This window comes from Melanerpes formicivorus, unplaced genomic scaffold (assembly GCF_026170545.1).
Source record: "Melanerpes formicivorus ecotype bairdi unplaced genomic scaffold, bMelFor1.0.p_v2 SCAF_7, whole genome shotgun sequence".
NCBI lineage: Eukaryota > Metazoa > Chordata > Aves > Piciformes > Picidae > Melanerpes > Melanerpes formicivorus.
Window position 1 is genome coordinate 3,584,063 of NW_027142359.1, and position 18,939 is coordinate 3,603,001.

The following is an 18,939-nucleotide window of genomic DNA, read 5'->3' on the forward strand; positions in this document are numbered from 1 at the left end:
GTAGAGCTTGAAGTGATGCTTTATACTGGCCTTCTGAATGGGGCAAACTCCTCCAGGTCCCACTGAGATTTGCTCAGTCACAGAAGTTAACCTATACATGATGTCCTTCAATTTCCTGAATGCTTCCTGACAGTACAGAGAAGCAGAGCAAACTACCCTAATACCAACAACAACAATAAAAACCCCTCTATGCCAGGATCTTTATTCACTGCTATTTTTCAACACTCAGCCCTTGTTTCCCTGACAGTTAAGTGTTAGGAAAATTAATCAGAGCACTTCACCTTGCTGTAAACAGACTTTTGATTTATTACACCAAACTCAACCACCAGACTTCTACCAAAGTTCATTGACTGGCAGAACAAAGGAGAAAAAGCAAAAAGCTTTCTAGGGCTGTCAGTATCAATTTATGCAGACAAACAGAAATTATTTTTGCATTGTAGTACCACAGGAATATTTTAAATAATCAAGAAAAATGAGTTTTAGCTACAGCAATGCTTTTGGAAATGCCTTTTAAATACTCCCGTTTTCAAACCAGCAATGTCACTCATGAGGGTAATTCCACATGACTGCTAAGACAAACAGCAGGTCAACTTCTAAACAATACCAAACAGAATTACCTGAGAAGGGCTGCTGGAGTTTACTGCAGAAATTTCAAACCATAAATAAGTTTTCTTCAATTCACTTATCTGTTCTCATCTCATTTGTGAGAGCAGTGCCTCATATCTGATTATGTTGTGCTCCACAAACTCATCTGCTTTGTGTCAATAAGAATGTTAAGCACTTTAAAAGGGAGGAAGCACAGAATCACAGAATGTTAGGGGTTGGAAGGGATCATCCAGTCCAACTGCCCTGCCAGAGCAGGATCACCTAGGGCAGGTCACAGGAACACATCCTGGTGGGTTTGGAATGTCTCCAGAGGCGGAGACTTTACAACCTCTCTGGGCAGACTGTTCCAGGGCTCCAGCACTCTGACACTGAAAAGGTTTTTCCCTATGTTCATGTGGATCCTCCTCTACTCCAGCTTGCACCTGTTGCCCCCTGTCCTTCAAGTCCTCCAATCATCCTCACAGCTCTCTATTGCACTCTTTCCAGCAGATTCCTCTCTGTCTCGAACTGGGGGAGCCCAAAACTGGACACAGTATTGCAGGGGTGGTGTCAGCAGGGCAGAGTAGAGGGGCAGGAGAACCTCCCTAGACCTGCTGGACACACTTTTCTTGATGCTCCCAAGGATCCTGTTGGCCCTCTTGGCCACAAGGGGACATTGCTGTCCCATGGAGAACTTGCTGTCCACTAGGACTCCAAGGTCTTTCTCCATGGAGCTGCTTTGTAGCAGGACAACCCCTGGTCTGTACTGGTGCCTGGTGTTATTCCTCCCCGCATGCAGGTCTCTGCACTTGTCCTTACTGAACTTGGTGAGGGTCACCTTCACCCAGCTCAGCAGCCTGTCCAGATCTCGTTGGATGGCAGCACAGCCTGAAGGGGTGACCCCCAGTTTCCATAAGAAGTTTGCCTCCACTCACTTTCTCTTCATGGGAAAGATCCAGCAGTGTTTCTAAAAGACACCTTCCTTCCCACAGTCAGACAATACACTCAAGGGGAAAAAACCAAACCAAACCAAACCAAACCAAAACCAACCAACCAACCAAAAAACACCTAAAAAGCAACAAACATCTGACAACTAACCCTTGAAACTGTGTGGGCCAGGTGTCATTTTCTGCACCATAATTCCACAGAGAGAAACATCCACACAGGGAAACACCAGGCAGCTGGAGAGGGCTACATGACCACACCATGCACTTACAGAATCAAAGCCTGTAAAAGGAATTACTTAAAAGAAATATCAAACCACTGCCAGGCTAAAATGTCAGGAAAAGGGGGAAGAAAATAAAGAAGAGATGGTGTTGATTATTCAGATGGGGAACCTTTAGCAGCTCAATGAGTCTCCAGACCTGCAGGACGGGTAACGCTTCACAAAGCCAGGCCTATTTTCTAAACAGTCTATAAAAATCACCAAGTAGCATGCAGTGAGGAACCATTCACCTTCTACTGTCATGCTACAGTTTATTCTCTCTTGGAAGCAATTACAGGACAAATGCCAAGCTACAGAAGGTATTTTTCCAGCAGCAGCATCTGGCTTCTTGGCAGAGTCCTGAAGCAATTTTATTGGAAGCTTTAGAGATGCTATTGGGTCAGTCCTAGTCATATTGCTCAAGAGCTGTCTGGCAGTTTCTTCTGCCTAGATGTCATAATCCTTCTGATTTACCTTGAAGGAATTAGCACACTTTTATCCATTTCAAAAACAGTTGACCTGCAGGGCATTCAGGGGCTATCTACAGACACAGAGTAAAAGTCATTGGTCTAAATCTGTGTTCCTTTGAGCCAGCAGCATTTCAGCATCCATTGCCTAATGCATCATCAAGAAAACAAGTAAGCCCTACAAAAGCTCTGTGTGTGTGGTAAATTGAATGCATTCCATTTGATTAAAGGAAAGAAACATAAGATGCATGAAAAATTAATTAGTAAAAAACAACCAAGCAACAACAACAAAAAACCCACACACAAAGACACACAAAAACCCACCAAACCCACAACCAAACCAAAAAGGTAGGCTGGGGCAACAACAAATCTGTGCCTTTAATATGAGCTGCTCTCATATAGCACAGAGCACTGTGCTATACCCTTCAGCAAGGGACAGTGCACATGAAGGCAAGGAATGCTTCTGGCAGACAGCAAGCATAAATTGAAATACGAGGGGATCTGCTAAGTCAAGAGGAGGAAAACAATTCCCAAGAATCTGCTGCTTGCAGCTCCTCTCTTAAACACAGAGCCTCTGAGGGTGAAAGAAGCATGTGGAAGGGAAGACAGCCCATCTCCTTCACTCTCCCTACTGCCTGTCCCTTCCCCCTCTCCAACCCCAGCAGCTAAGATCTGCATTATTCTGCAGCTGGGATCCTGATTAATCCTCATCCAGAAGGATGAAATGCAGGATGCTGGTTTTACTCTCCCTCTTTTTATACCAACAAAATCAAGTCCGCACCAGTTCTATGTCACTTTAGAGCAGTCCTCTAGAATTAAAACAGAGAAACTGGGTAGAATGCTAAAAAAAAAGTGCATTTACAGTTCCAAACACAGGTGAGAGCCTCCTTTTTAAAAAGACTTCTATGCAATCACTTACAAGAAATAACATACTGCTTCATTAAAAGAATAAATAAAATGCAGATGTTTTCACTACTAGCACTTCTTAAAGACTTTCCCCACAGAGACACCTTGTTCCTCTTTTTGCTCCTTTCAAGAGTTTTCATAGAATCCAAGAATGGCTTAGGTTGGAAGGGACTCAGAGATCATCTACTCCAACCTCCCCACCATGGGCAGGGATGCCTCTCAACTAGACTCAGGTGCTCAAGGCTTCATCCAGCCTGGCCTTCAACACCCCCAGAGAGGAGGCAGCCACAACCTCCCTGGGCAGCTGCGGTGGTGAGAGGAAGTTCAGTTCTCCCCCCACACACAAAGAAACCACGGCTAACTCAGTCAAAGAAGCAGAAATGGATAAGAGCTATATTTACAAGCAGGATGAAATGCAGATGGAAATGCTGTGTCCAGTTCCGGGCCCCTCAGTTTAAGAAGGACATCGAAACACTTGAACGTGTCCAGAGAAGGGCAACAAGGCTGGGGAGAGGCCTTGAGCACAAGCCCTATGAGGAGAGGCTGAGGGAGCTGGGATTGTTTAGCCTGGAGAAGAGGAGGCTCAGGGGTGACCGCATTGCCCTCTACAACTACCTGAAAGGTGGTTGTAGCCAGGAAGGGGTTGGTCTCTTCTCCCAGGCAACCAGCACCAGAACAAGGGGACACAGTCTCAAGCTGTGCCAGGGGAGGTTTAGACTCAAGGTGAGGAGGAAGTTCTTCACCAAGCGAGTCATTCGTCATTTGAACGGGTTGCCCAGGGAGGTGGTTGAGTCATCGACCCTGGAGGCGTTCAAGGGGAGATTGGACGTGGCACTTGGTGCCATGGTCTAGTCATGGGGTCTGTGTTGATAGGATGATCCTCGAGGTCCTTTCCAACCTAAGCGATACTGTGATATACACAATATACAGTATTTACAATATGTACAGAAATACACAGCAAAGAACTTAATACAGAAGAAAACTTTCCCTCCTCCAGCCAGGAGGGTCCCCCCCCCTTCTCCCCCTTCCTCCCTTTTTTCCCAAAAAGGGTTAGAGAGAGAAAAAAAGGTAATTATTAAGGAGGAAATTCTATTAGCTCAAAGCATATGCAAGAATTAGTTTCTTATCTGTTAGTTCAGTTAATTCAAGGTCAACTCCGTCCAGCATAGCTGTTGCTCAGAGAGAGACTGAAACAGACAGACTGAAAAAGACAGACTGAGCTGACTGAGATTCAAACTGAACTAAAGCTAAAAATTTAAAGTTGCATTCTACCAATGGAATTTGTTTAGACTTTATCTTTGTTTTCATTCTACACCAAAACATTCAGCCAGAGTGTTCCAGTAACTGTCCCTTTCTTAAAGGCACAGCCTGAAACGGTCACAGAAGCCTATTCCAGGGTCCCATCATCCTCATTTGAAGAACCTCTTCCTAAGGTGCAGTCTAACCCTACTCTGCCTCAGCTTCAAACCATTTCCCATTGCCCTGTCTCTAGACACTGATGTAAAGTCCCCTTCCAGCCTTCCTGTAGGATCCCCTCAGGCATTGGAAGGCAGCTCAAAGGAGGTCCCCCTCAGAGTCTTTTCTTTTCAGAGAGGTTAGATTAAGAAAATCCCACAAAATCCTGTACCAAGTTATTTTCTAGGGGGAAGGGGAAAAAAAAAGTCCTAATGCCCAAAAGCAAATATGACAGGTACAGGAAACGTACTCTGTAATTTAATAAAGGGCTATGGATCTTGGATTTTCAGGAACAGAAGTTCCTGAGCCAATGCAAGAGAAGATTGACAGCAGTAAAAAAAGACGCATGTATCCAGGTCAAACAAAAAGGCACACGGAGCTCTGTCATCAGCAGAGTGCAACTAAATCCAACCAGACACAGAACTCAGACTTGATTAATGTGAACTGACTAAAATAAATTCCATTTTATACAGGGGAAAACATATTCTGATTACAGGCCAGTGGCGCTCCCAAGTTCTAAATGTAGGTATCGTTAGGGCTGGGTGAACCAGTAAGTGAACTGATCTGAATTTTATCCATATCAAAGATTTGTACTGTCCACAAATTCACTTCTCAGATATAAACCATGGATGCACTCATTATTTCATACACCTTTTCATACACCCCAGTCATTAATTAAAATCTCTGCAGAACCAAAGTATGCCTCAACAACTCAGGTTGGATTTTAAACGCTGTGGAATGGCACCACACTGAAAGAAATCAATTATTTAGGCTCCAGTACCTGAGCAGAAGTTCCTGGCACACAAGAAACCAAGCCATATTTTAGAGATGCAGCACAGATGCCCTTGTTTACAAGCTTGTTTCTGCAAAGCACTAAGCTAGCTTGATGATCAGGTGAACATCAGAATACATGCTGAAGACTAAACTTCCAGTGGTGCCCTAGATTTCAATGACTACACAAATGAGATTAAAGACAAAAAGAGAGATTTCTGGATCACAGAATGTCAGGGGTTGGAAGGGGACCCTGAAAGACCACCCAGTCCAACCCCCCTACCAAAGCAGGATCAGTTCAGACAGGTCACACAGGAACACATCCAGGTGAGTTTGGAATGTCTCCACAGAATACAACTCCACAACCTCTCTGGGCAGCTGTTCCAGGGCTCTGGCACCCTCACAAGGAAAGCTTTCCCTTCTCTTCCTGTGGAACCTCCTCTACTTCAGCTTGCACCCATTGCCCCTTGTCCTACCACTTGACATCACTAAGCAGAGCCTGGCTCTGTCCTCCTGAAACTACCCTGCACATCTTTATCAACATGAATGAGGTCACCCCTCAGGCTCCTCTGCTCCAAGCTAAAGAGCCCCAGCTCCCTCAGCCTGTCCTCAGGAGGGAGATGTTCCACTGCCTTCAGCATCTTTATGGCTCTGTGCTGGATTCTTTCAAGGAGCTCCCAGAGGTCCTTCTTGAACTGAAGGGCCCAGAACCAGGCACAATAAATGCACCCTCAACAGGGCAGAGTAGAGGGGAAGGAGAACCTCTCTCAACCTGGGTGCAGTATTTTTATAAACTGCCTTTGATCAGAGTTTCAACAAGAGAGAGCACTCAGGACTCAAACAAGTGACGTTCAGTACAGCAAAGAAAACCAATTCAAATACAAGTACAGTGTTGATCTACCTTGTACACTGCTCTCCTGAAACACCTCCAAAAATGTCCATTATATTCACAGATAACATAACCTAATCTGAAGTCAAGACCATGCTGTCTTGAAAACCAGATGTTTAAAACCAAAAGGTGAAGACTATCTAATCCAATTAAAATGAGAGGGAATTTAGGAATGTAGAATTTAATTACTCTGCTTGGAAGGTAGCCAGGACCATTGAGTCAAGCTCCTTGTGAAGGAGCCATGGGAACTCAAATGACTACCAGTGGTCAGAGCCTCAGCTGTTTTTCTCCTTTGAGCAGAGCACCCTTGGCAGGCACCTGTCTTCTAGCTAAGCCCCCAGGTAAGACCTCCTGCTTCTGAACGACAGCATTCCCAGCAGCTCTTTGAGAGCTTCCTCATGATGCCCAGCATCAGGCATGCCTGGCCTTGCCCAGCTTGTGCAATGACACAGGCTCTCACTACAATATGGTGAGGCTATAGATGATGTTCAATTAAAGTCATTCAGATAAACACACATTCAATGAAGTCATTGCCTGTGTTGTCACTTTAACATTCTGGTTTGTTTGTTTGTTTGCGGTTTTTTTTTCCAGTTCCACAGACTAAATAGCAAGCAGCCAAAATATTAGTTCTGGAAGAAGTGTGCTGTTTGTGTTACCCACTCCAGTTAATTAATGAAAATAATGACAGAGTTACAAAAAATCAGAGATGATTAAGAACTTGAAGACCATCCTACCCATTTAACTGCCAAGGAAGATTTGTTCTTAACAGCACATTCTTCTACTCTTCATCAGATCTGTTTAATCACACCAGCAGCAAGATTCACATCTCCTTCCTTTGGAGACGTTCATACATCCAGACTGATTTGGAGGAAGAAGTGAAATCCAAACAGAGGTCCTGCCAACCTCATATCATTATTCTGAGTTAACTGCTAGGAGATTATCTTGAGCAATTACTCTCATTCCTTACTGCACACACACTCCCAATACCTGTAATCCCCACATAGCTCAACTCTATCAGCATTAAGCCAATCTATCCCCTTCAGGTAAGATCTAACAGTAAAATCACATACCACTGGGTTTATAACCCAGGCTATTACAGTTCCCATTATTAAATATTGCTTATTATTTTGTACTTAAGGAGTCAGGGGGATGTGATTTTATTGCTTGCAAATCATTCTTACATTAGTCCTACGCTGTTATAACCTCACTCTGCTTTTCCAGATAAGCTTTTTGCTTTCTGCATATTTAAATAGTAACTCTAATTATCCCTACTTGATTGCCCTCCTCTTGCAAAGCCTTTCCACAGCATCAACTGCCGCTTTAAAAGCCCAAGATACATCATATCATTTAATTTTAGTAAGAGTATAGAGGTGTTTCTTGTTTTGGAAAAACATGCAAGCTGGGCTCCATCTTCAGACAGATTTTTTTGCCTAAAACATGGTAAGGGCAGATTACTGATTATCAGAGAATCACATAATGTTAGGAGTTGCCAGCCTATTCCAGAGACTCACCACCCTTGTACTGAAGAATGTCTTCCCAAGATCCAGTCTAACTCTACTCTTCCTCAGCTTCAAACCATTCCCCCTTGTCCTGTTGCTAGACACCCTTATCAAAAGTCCCTCTCCAGCCTTCCTGTAGGATCCCTTCAAGTACTGGAAAGCAGCTCTAAGGTTCCCCCCAAGCTTTTCTTCTCTAGGCTGAACAATGCCAGCTCCCTCAGCCTATCCTCATAGCAGAGGTGTTTATGTGAAAAGAAATGTTACTGTGTGACAGCATCCCTAGCTTTGCATTCTGTTATCTTCCATCTGGACAGGGTTCAGTTCAGCATTTCTTTACTGATGTGCTTGGCTCTGTATCAGCAATTTAAATTTTGATGCACGTGTGTAATAACACAGAGGACAGAAGGGCAAACACAGGTGTACCACAACCATATTGCACTGTCTTCTTGGACTCAGCTTGCAAGCTGCATTCTTTCAACACCTACTCCTGCAAAAGTTACTTCAGCAAGATGTGATAAGAGTCTGGCAGAAATGACTGTCTCTCAAGCAAGAATTTGGCAGAGGACTGGAAAGAAAAACAGGGGGTCCAGTTGCAACTGTGACTTTTCAGATCTGCTTGTGACAAAGCAGCATCAAAAAGTGAATGGAAAGACAAAGCAGTCTTGAGGCCCTGAATGCTCACAGAGGGACTCTATTGTTATAAGTAATGCACTATTTGATCAAATCAACCAACCACACAAAGACACCACAGCCCATCTTTGAACCAAAGACTTTCCCTAGAAAATGTGACAGCCAAGGAAAAAAACTTCACTCCTGCCTTCTTGGTTCTTTTCCACAAATTATACACCACAGAAGAGTGGTGGTACTCAAGAAGACAACAAAGCACCACAGTCACTCCTGAAGCAGCTGGCTCTATACAAGCTCTGGCAAGCCAATCAGCAGGGCTGACATAAGAAAACGAACCAACTGGCAATAAAATTCTGCAGAACACGGTGAGAAGCAGCCTGATTGAAGAAGTCAAGACTGTTTGCCACTTCAGTTTCTGTCCTAGTTTAGAGCCACAAGCTGCCCAAGGAAAAAGGACAGAAAAGATATCCTTCCCAAGGAGTAAAATAAAAATGCTCTGCACTGGATTGAAAGTTTAAATGGAAATTCTGTTTACAAATATATACAAAAGGCAGTCAGGTAAGAGGAATACATTCAAAAACTAGGCTCAGTTCTTCACCTGGGCCCATCAGGCCAAAGCCTTCCAAAAACCTCCACTACACTCCACTCAGCCTCAGCAGACCCAAGAGAAGCCAAACTGTGCCCTCCCCACTAGACCTAGGCTTACTGCAGGCTTCAACAGGACCAGTGGTGCAGCTGGAAATTCACTGCCAGCCAAGGCCAAAAGAAAACCTGTCCCCCACAAACCATAAAGATAACAGCACATCCCAAGATGGAGAAAAGAGAGAAAATTGGCTGTACATTCCCTTACATAGGGAAGTACAGCGAAATGGAATAGAATAACAGATTACAATATCCTAGGACAAACTGCCTGTCCCCCTGGGACTCTCTTGCCTCTGGAGGACTTTTCTTTATGGTTATAAAAATTCACTCTTGATAGCCCTTAACCTACAACAGTTTCCCTGTAAGGAGGATAGCTCAAAGTCTTGTAACTGTCCAAGATGATGACAAAGGGGTCATGAGGGCACGTGCAGAACACCTGCAGTAGAGCCTCTGATTCAAACAGACAAGAAAGGATATCAGTCTATGTTCCAGGCAGGGGTTTATTTTCCTTTTCTTCAGACTGATGACTTGGAAAGGCACACATGCCCTGAGACCTGCAGCAGAGATGTCCCATTGTGATTTGTGTTTTACTCTGCTATAATGCTACAGCTCTGATAAGAACAGGAGCAAGAGGATCGATTCTACCCTGCTGGGTCCACCCACAAGAACTGAGCCTGCGCTGGAGTCAGCACCACAAGGTCAGAGATGATTTCTCATCAGAGCTGAGCAGCTTGGAAGCATTGCAAGGAGAGTAACTGAGACAGATACACAGTGACCTTCACTAAACTCTTCACAAAGTTGACCGTGACTTAAGAGAAAGTTATGTTGTTAACAACTGTACTGGCAGGCTGAACACCTTCTCAAAGCAAATACTTCATCTTAATAAAAGTCTTTAAATCACTTTTATTTTTTTTCCAGCAAGATGTAGCATTCTTAGCAGGACTGACATGTACAATCACACAATCATAGAATGGTCCAAACTAGAAGGGACCTCCAAAGGTCATCTAGTCCAACCTCCTTGCAGTCAGCAGGGACATCCCCAACTAGATCAGGCTGCCCAGGACCTTGTCAAGCCTCATCTTGAATATCTCCAGGAAAGGGGCCTCAACCACCTCCATAGGCAACCTCTTCCAGTGTTCCAGCACCCTCATAGTAAAGAGCTTCTTCCTGATCTAAATCTGCTCTTCTCTAGTTTGAAGCCATTGCCCCATGTCCTGTCACTGTAGGCCGTTGCAAACAGTCTTTCTCCAGCCTTCCTGTAGCCCACTTCAGGTACTGGAAGGCTGCTATTAGGTTTCCCCAGAGCCTCCTCTTCTCCAGGCTGAACAACCCCAGCTCCCTCAGCCTGTCCTTGTAGCAGAGGTGGTCCAACTGATATCACTAGAGCATAAGCAAACAAAACTGAGGATACTCTGCCTTTTAGCAGCCAAATAACCCTCTGTCAGTCTATTGAATACCAAAACATGAAAATACCCAGAATATTACTGGAAGAGCAGCTGGGTTTGAAGCTCCATAAGCAATGCCCAGATTTTTTTTTCCATGTGAAGCAATCCGATTCTATTTTTAGCTATTAAAGAACATTTGGATTAACAGATTGAAAAAGTCCACTCATGGCTTTGTATCTATGGGACTGTTACAAATGCTCCCACCTGCTGCCCATACAACCAACCAAATCAGGGCAGAAGTTCCAGTTACATACTCTGCAAAATGTTTTAAAATCATCATTATCACCTTGGATTTCATCTGTTTTACTTATGAGTCCAAAGTTGTCTCCTGAGTGACATTTCTATAGAAACTGAGTACCAAGCATGAACAAACTCCAAGTTATAGATTCATAGAATGATTTGGGTTGGAAGGAACCTTAAAGATCATCCATTTGGAACCCCCTGCCATAGGCAGGGAAACCTCTCAACTAGACTTGGATGGTCAAGGCTTCAGCCAAGCTGACCTTGAACACATCCAAGGAGGGGGCCATTCACAACCTCCCTTGGTAACCTGTTCAACCCTTACTGTAAAGAATTACTCTCTTGTATCCAGTGTAAACCTCCTCTCCTCAAGCTTCAACACATTCCCTCTCATCATTTCACTACAAGTCCTTGTAAAAAAGGCCCTTCTTGGCCTTCTTGTAGACCCCTTCAGGCACTGGAAGGCTGCTATAATTCTACTGTTTATTTAAAGAAACCTTATGTCATTCACCTGAGCTACTGCATCCAGCTCTGGAGCCCTCAACACAGGAAGGACATGGACCCGAGAGAGAGGATCCAGAGGAGGGTTGGAACACCTCTGCTACGTGGACAAGCTGAGGGAGCTGGGGTTGTTCAGCCTTGAGAAGAGAAGGCTTCAGGAAGACCTAACAGCAGCCTTCTAGTACCTGAAGGGAGCTACAAGAAGGCTGCAAAGAGACTGTTTCCAAAGTGATAGGATGAGGGACAAGGGTTTGAAATCAGAAAAGAGGAGATTTAGACTGGATGTTAGGAACAAGCTGTGCACCATGAGGGTGCTGGAACACTGCAACAGGTTGCCCACGAAGGTAGCTGAGGCCCCATCCCTGGAGATACTGAAGATAAAGCTCAACAAGGCTCTGAGCAACCTGATTCTAGGATTCTATGAAATTAAATTTAAATTAAACTTAAAGCAAAGCCTTTGAATGCCACCATAATAATTCAGGCAGCAGTTTCAAGACAGAAAGGGGGAAACCAGACTGTGTATATACTATGGTTCAAAATAGATTTCTCATGTCAAATGGCATAGGTTTTCTCCTTTTTTTTTTCTTTTTATTTCCATTAAGGAGTTATTTTAAGTCTCCTGCTGAATATATTTGCATGCCTAATGAAACTTCTTCAGTGGCTCTTTTTGAATAACTACCTATACTTTCCCCCTGCATGCACTATCAGTGGACACACGTATACAAATCCACACACAAATGTATGCACTCATGCACACAACATTCATGCAAAAACAGCTAATGGAAGTTTTTTGACTGGATGCTACCCCCTGTAAATCTGCTAAATGTGAACAGTGCTCATGGCTGGGTTCATTAACTAAAAGTGTTGCTGTTGTCTGCACAATTCATGCTGCTCAGAGAGGAATGGATGACATGGAAAATGCTCATTTACAGGCTCAGTTCTTTTCCATTTACCATCAGGGTCTCTCGCCACCAAGAAATTCAGTGGCCACTTACTACATTTCTCATAGAATAACATGAGCTGTGACCTCACTCAACACCTGAAGACAAAACTCTGCAGGCAGCCTTCTCCAAGAAAAAAAGAAGAGAGAAGGGAAAACAGGTGGGGAGGGAGGGGAATTGAATAAGCTCCAAACACACTTCCTGATATGTTGTCATGGAAAAATGGCAACCTAAAAGCCACAGTCCAACATAGAGTCATAGAATTGTTAGGGCTGAAAGGGACCTCAAGGATCATCCAGTTCCAAACCCCCTGCCATGGGCAGGGACACCTCACACTACAGCAGGTTGCTCACAGCCACATCCAGCCTGGCCTTACCCTCCAGGGATGAGGCTTCCACCACCTCCCTGGGCAACCTGTTTCAGTGTCTCACCTCCTTCATGGGGAAGAACTTCTTCCTAACATCCAATCTGAATTTCTAGTTTTGCTCCATTCCCCCTAGTCCTATCACTCCCTGACACCCTAAATAAAAATGACTGACAACCATCCCATCTTCCAAGAGAAGCAGTACCACATTTAAGAGTGGCAGCTAACGTCCTTGTAGACAACTTTTTGCACATTTCAGCTGCTCATCACAGTTTTGTTCTTCAGCCCTTTTCCTAAAATCCACATCCACTCACATCCAGTCTGAGAGCTACTCTTAACTCCCACACCATGCCCGGAATTTCACTTTATCAATCAAGTTTGGGTTTCATGTCTCCATTGTAGATTGATGCGGCACTTTATGAACAGATACAATTAAGATATTAACTTCAAAACCACCTTATTTCCCCAGACTAAAACACTAGCACCAGTACAGCCAGCATTCATTCCCTAAATCATTCCAGGCCTTCACTGTACTGTAACAGTACCAGCAGCCTCTTTAGAAATATCATAGACTCATGGAATAGATCTGGTTGGAAGAAACCTCCAAGCTCATCCAGTCCAACCCTTGACCCTGCACTGAAGGGCCAACACTAAACCATGTTGCTATGTGCCATGCTCACACACTGCTTGAACATCCCCAGAGATGGTGACTCCAGCACTGCCCTGGGCAGATCATTCCAGTGTCTGAGAACCCTTTCAATCAAGAAATATTTCCTAACATCCAGTCTGAACCTCCCCTGGTGCAGCTTGGAACCACTTCCTCTGGTCCTGTTGTACCATAGACTCATAGAACAGTTTGGGTTGGAATGGACCTTTAAAGGCCATCTAGTCCAGTCCCCCTGCACTCATTGCAGGGACATCTTCAACTAGAGCAGGTTGCTCACAACCCCATCCAACCTGACCTGCAATGTTTCCAGGGATGGGGTTTCTACCTCGTCTCCTGGGAAACCTGTGCCAGTGTTTACTTACCCTCCTTGTAAAAAAATCTAACACCCTACTATTTCAGTGACCATAAGTATGAATTGCTTGCTCTTACAATGAATTATACTTACAAACTCTTTCATTATTTATGTCTTTAAAATTTCTGAGCAGGCTCATCAGCAGCTTTGTTTCCCTGCCTCACCACCTCCCTGCCAGCAGACCTCTCTACCCCTTGATGTACAAACTGGTTTAGCTTCAAAGATCTGTTCTATACATAGCAACTTAACACCTTTAAATTCTTTTCTGTAACCTCTGTGTTAGTTTATCAGAGCAGTCATTAAGCCTGAGCACTTTGAAGCTGATGGGTACATCTAAGCTAGGCCACTTTGAGCTAATTGTGTTCAATTTAACATTCTCCAAGCACTGGCAGTCCTCATTCAAGCCAAGTGTGAAAGTTTTTAAATTAGCTTTCACAGTTTGATTCACAGACAGCAAATGCAAAATGGCACAGGATTAATTCCCTACCCCCACCACCCCACCCCCCAGCAACAAAATAGCCCGAAGGCTGTTTTAGTTCATTTGCTTTAACTATTAGGGAAGATTCACGGCACAGAGAATGCTCCAACAGAGACAAAAGCTCCAGAGGACTTTCAAAGCTTAATATTGCCCCCATTAATTAAAGCCCCATATGTTTGTGCAGCCTTTCCACTTTGTCACTAGATGTCTGTTGCTTAACAGGTGAACATATCAATACATTTTCCTCGGGTTTATGACAGATCACATTTTTAACACTTTATAATACAGTCTGGTATTGGACTGTAAATTAGGCTTAGACAGAAGTCCACATTTTCCATGGGGAAGCACAACTCCTGACTTCACATTTAATGTGACGATGTCTCTGTAAATTGGTTTGCCTTCAATTGTCAAGACACAAAAGAGAAGCCAGAATACTGAATTAATAAAATCTTAGAATGGCTCAGGAATGCCTTAGAGATCATCTACTCCAACCTCCCTGCCATGGGCAGGGACATTCCTCAACTAGACTTGGTTGTTCAAGGCCTCATCCAAACTGGCCTTGAACTCCCCCAGGGGGGAGGCTTCCACAACCTCCCTGGGCAGCCTGTTCCAGACTTTCATCACCTTCATGCTGAAGAATGGATATAGTGCTTAGGGTCATGGTTTAGTGGTAGTGGCTTAGCAGCAGTGGTGGGACTGTGAGCTTGAGGCAAGATTTGATGATCTCAAAAGTCTCTTCCAACCTGAGGAGTTCTATGATTCTGTGACTAGATGGTTTATAAGTTTATGTGTATACATATTAAAAGTTTATATCTACTTAAGACAGCCTTTAACTAGCAATCTGCAACCCAGAAGGCAAGCATTGGTTAAACCAACTGCTACCAACCAAAGAGTTAACATGCAAATCCTTGCTCAGTTTAATGTAGTTTCTGATCTTTAATAACATGGAACAAAGCACTTCAAAACAGCTATGGTGGGGCAACCAAGCCAAGCTAATTTACACAGCAACCTGGATCTGTCCCAGTGTATAGTTCCCTCTTTCACTCCATTACATCACATTTGCCAGCAACTATATAGCACTAATGGGTGCATAAAACCATTCTGCACCTGTTGATTGCCAGGGCATCTGTGCAAACACAATGAAATGGGAAGAAGTGAAACAAGGAACCCTACTGTCAGAAATAAACCAAAATCAATACAAATCAAACTTAAGCACTTGGCATGAACAACTGGCTTCTTGCCTTCTTGCTAAGTATAAATGGTATCAAGGCATGGTGTTAGCCTAATATGACCTAACAATGTTTAAACAAAGCATCTTACCCAAGAGAATTTGTTGCACTTAACTGTCCTAATGCAAAACAAAGTCAATCTTCAAGTGGCAAACACTCAAGATGAATGAATGTGCTGAGTTTCAGAAAGTTTGGTTTTCTTTCAGTGAACCACAAAGCTACTTTTCTGTTTTCTCACTAGATTCAGTGCTGGTTTATTCTGATGGCTCAGGGAGAATTAACAGTCCTGGCAGAAAACCTTCAGTTCTGCTTTGTCTTGCTCCTTTTTCCAAGGTCACAGAATCATAGAATTGTTGAGGTTGGAAGGGACCTCAAGGATCATCTAGTTCCAACCCCTCTGCCATGGGCAGGGACACCTCACACTACAGCAGGTTGCTCACAGCCACATCCAGCCTGGCCTTAAAAACCTCCACAGATGAGGCTTCCACCACCTCCCTGGGCAACCTGTGCCAGTGTCTCACCACCCTCATGGGGAAGAACTTCTTCCTAACATCCAATCTCAATCTACCCATTTCTGGTTTGGTGTTTTGTCTTTTTTCTATTCCCCCCAGTCCTATCACTCCCTGACACCCTCAAAAGTGCCACCCCAGCTTTTTTGTAGCCCCCTTGAGATACTGGAAGGCCACAAGAAGGTCTCCTCAGAAGCTTTCTATTCTCCAGTCTCTCTCATAGGAGAGGAGTTCCAGCCCTCTGATCGTCCTCATGGCCCTTCTCTGGACATGTTCCAGTGTGTCAACCAGTACAAAGCAACAGCACAAACCCGAGAAGTGGAATTTCCACGAGGTGTTACCCTTGCATGAGTAGCTGTTACTGCCAGCTGCAGCAAGCAGGAGATCAATTTACTCACTGTACAAACTTTAGAGAGCCGGATCTCAAAGTGAAAGCAGCCTTATCATTACCTGCTTGTTTTCATTTCAGAAAGCCACCTTCCCTTACCTTCTTTAAGTATCTACTAAGGCTTTATTTTGTATTGCAGTTCATCTTGAAAATTAATCATCATAAATTTAAAAACATTTCCTTGCAAATCTGTCAGGTTTGCAGTGCTATTTCATTTATTACAAGACCACATGACACATCAGAGCTCTGTATTTGAACATGACATATTTTCACTTTGTTTTGATACCACATTGGAAAATTGTTCCTATCAATCTTTCTCTGGAGCCAAAACTTAACTGTCTTGTTCACTGAAACATTAAATGCCAAGTCACACAGATGAATAAAAGCATTTGCAAGATGCAAACATTTGCAAAAGTTTCCTGTTGAAAGGGTCTGGTAGAAAAGAAGCCACAAAAGCAAACTTGAGGCCACAATCAGCTTTGGTCATCAGGTGACACAGGAAGCTAAAAGATTTGATAAAGAACCTGATCTTTTAAGTAGAATTTTGGAAGTGTTTACAGTTCTCATTCCCAGAAAGTATTACAACTTCTACCCATTTGCCAAACTCAGCTTATGCATTGCTTAAGGCCCATGATTGCCTGCACTGCTTGAGGAGTGAAAAACCCAATCAGGCCATATACTTACATTCCCCATAAGGCATCATTTGCTCTCTAAACAGTGGCAGCAAACAGGCACATCCAGTACTGTATTACTTTCTTCTCTCATTCATGATGATTTCACAGACAGGTTCTTTGATTCTGAAAAAAGAAGCATTTTCCAGGTTCTAAGGACAGAGGTACCCCAACCAATCCATCATGCTTTGTGTGCTAATGATAGACTCATGCATAAGAGGCACCAGAAGCAGTCAGAGGCAGCAGGCATGAAAAGGAGTGAATCAACTGTCAAGGGTTGTGATCTGAAGGACTGGAGGGCTGTGATTAGAATTTTCAATCAGGACTTCCACAATTCATCATGCTACATGGGAAGGGGGGGGACATATTTCTTCATCAGCTCTTCCTGCCATTGGTATAGCAAGTTCTCTGACATTAAAAAAAGGAAATCTTAATGTCTTACACTGATAAGCAGGTATCCTTCAGGAAGTGAAAAGATTTTTCTGGGACTGCATAGCTACTACTTTTTGTCTGCAGACTCACAACTGAAACAAGATTATTTGCTGATGAAAAAGAAAATGCAGTTCTTCCTCTCTCCCCTCTTGTAAAGTGCTCTCATAGACACCAGAGTAAGGAGTAGCCCTGAAAACCTTTGTCTGTTGTCTTGAGGGATAAGAAAAGGAATAAAACCCACCAGAAATCCTTCATCAGAATCTGTTAACACACTCTGTGACACTCCAGAAAATAAAAAGGCAGAGCTCTTCACGAGGAAAATATGCTCTCAACCTGGATTAAACCACCTGCAGCACTTGACAGACAGCATCTAGTCACAGTTTTGAAACACAAGAAGGACCAGCAAGCTGACTGGGGGCAGAAACCCAGAGTTATCAAAGACATGGTCTGATTTGGTTTCCTTACAGGATTTGTTTGTTTTGGAGTTACCTCTACTGACTCACCAAAGAAAAAGCCAATCCCACAACTCCACAGCCTCAAACAGGACTTGGGGCTAGGCTGCTTCTGTGAGCTCTGCTACAGCCTCCATGGATGGACCACGAGAAGGTCATAAAAGCTCTTCAAATATTTTACTGTTTCTTTCCTCCCCTTCCTCACCTATGAAATGTAGTAAAGCTGTCTCTGAACAGGAATTCTGCAAGAACTCATTCACAAAGGGGGTTGTTGCCTCAGAGAACAAGCCCTCAAAAACACACCAGAAAACATCCAGCAATTTGGCACTGGGTGGTGGTGCCTTGGATGAAGTGCCAGAGGGCAGGAGTGGTCTTTCCCTGTCAATGTCACTGCAGAGCCTTTGTCTCTAACTCCAGATCCAAGTGACAGCCCAGGCAGATCAGACATTTATTGAAATATATGAATGAAGCACTATCTTAAAAGTCAATTTTCATGTTCAGCTATGAATAATGAACAGTAAAGATACTTCTTATTTGCATAATTAATGTTTCAGTTATTGATATTCCTTCAGAGGGTCAACAGCCTTTTTTCTCCAAGTTAATTAATTAATAAAGCAACTCCTTTTATGTAGGTAATTGTAATCACTTCAACACACAAAGGCATGGTAAAATATCTGCCCTTTTTCCTCTTTTTTTCTTTCATGTTCCAACCCTGGTGACACAATTTGCATAAATGTAAACACTGAATGGATTCATTTAACTCCTGACTAAAAAAAAAGACATCCTTTAAAACTAACAGGAAAGAAATCCATAACTTAGGGACATCCATGGCAGTATGGGCAAGGCTACCTTTTGTCTTTACACCACAACTGCCAGATTTTCCTTAATGCAACACTCAGCTTCCAGACACTACACTGCTAATGGTGCAAATCTCTCCTCTCTCTGAAGATTGTTCTAGGGAGACAGAATAATTTAGGAAAGAATTGATATTTATGGGAAAACAAATACAAGCTACAACACTCTTAGCAAGCAGAAAGCTTCACGTGCTCAAGATTTTACAGGTAATACAGAACTCCTTTTTCCATTAAGAATTCCACAAGCAAATCCCACAAGCAGACACCTGATCCTACAAAACCCTGTCACAGAAAGACTACTGCCAATGGTGTTACTCAAGTGAGGTGAGGTGGTTGTTTTGCTCAGTAGCCAGAGCTTACATGCATCATAG

At 43.4% G+C, this 18,939-nt stretch overlaps 1 protein-coding gene across 8 annotated transcripts in view; it reads right to left on the reverse strand.

The window, feature by feature from the left end:
• DAB1 (DAB adaptor protein 1) overlaps window positions 1-18,939 on the reverse strand; it is a 539,237-nt gene that overhangs the window by 155,903 nt on the left and 364,395 nt on the right. For 4 of the 8 annotated variants that reach the window (XM_068140688.1, XM_068140689.1, XM_068140691.1 and 1 more), the window contains one exon: window positions 16,844-16,956. The exons of the other annotated variants lie outside the window; for them this stretch is intronic. The gene's annotated coding sequence lies outside the window, so the exon portion shown is untranslated. The remainder of the gene's footprint in view (window positions 1-16,843; window positions 16,957-18,939) is intronic. 8 annotated transcript variants of the gene reach the window in all.